Source organism: Dinoponera quadriceps, unplaced genomic scaffold (assembly GCF_001313825.1).
Source record: "Dinoponera quadriceps isolate SergipeBrazil2010 unplaced genomic scaffold, ASM131382v1 scaffold1077, whole genome shotgun sequence".
NCBI lineage: Eukaryota > Metazoa > Arthropoda > Insecta > Hymenoptera > Formicidae > Dinoponera > Dinoponera quadriceps.
In genome coordinates this window covers 1-248 of record NW_014555152.1, presented here as the reverse complement: position 1 = coordinate 248, position 248 = coordinate 1, and positions in this window count along the sequence as shown.

Sequence of the window (248 nt, the reverse complement as noted above, 5' to 3'; positions counted from 1 at the left end):
GAACTCGCGGATGAATTGAATGTGACGCAGAAAGCTGTCTCAATTCGTTTGAAAGCCATGGGAAAGATTCAGAAAATGGGAAAATGGGTTCCGCATGAAATGAATGAAAAACAGCAAGAAAATCGAAAAACCACTTGTGAAATGCTGCTCGACAGATACAAAAGAAAGTCCATCGTATCATGACAGATGATGAATAATGGATATATTAGGGGGACCGGAAAGTAATGTCGCTTTCTTAAGTTAAATTC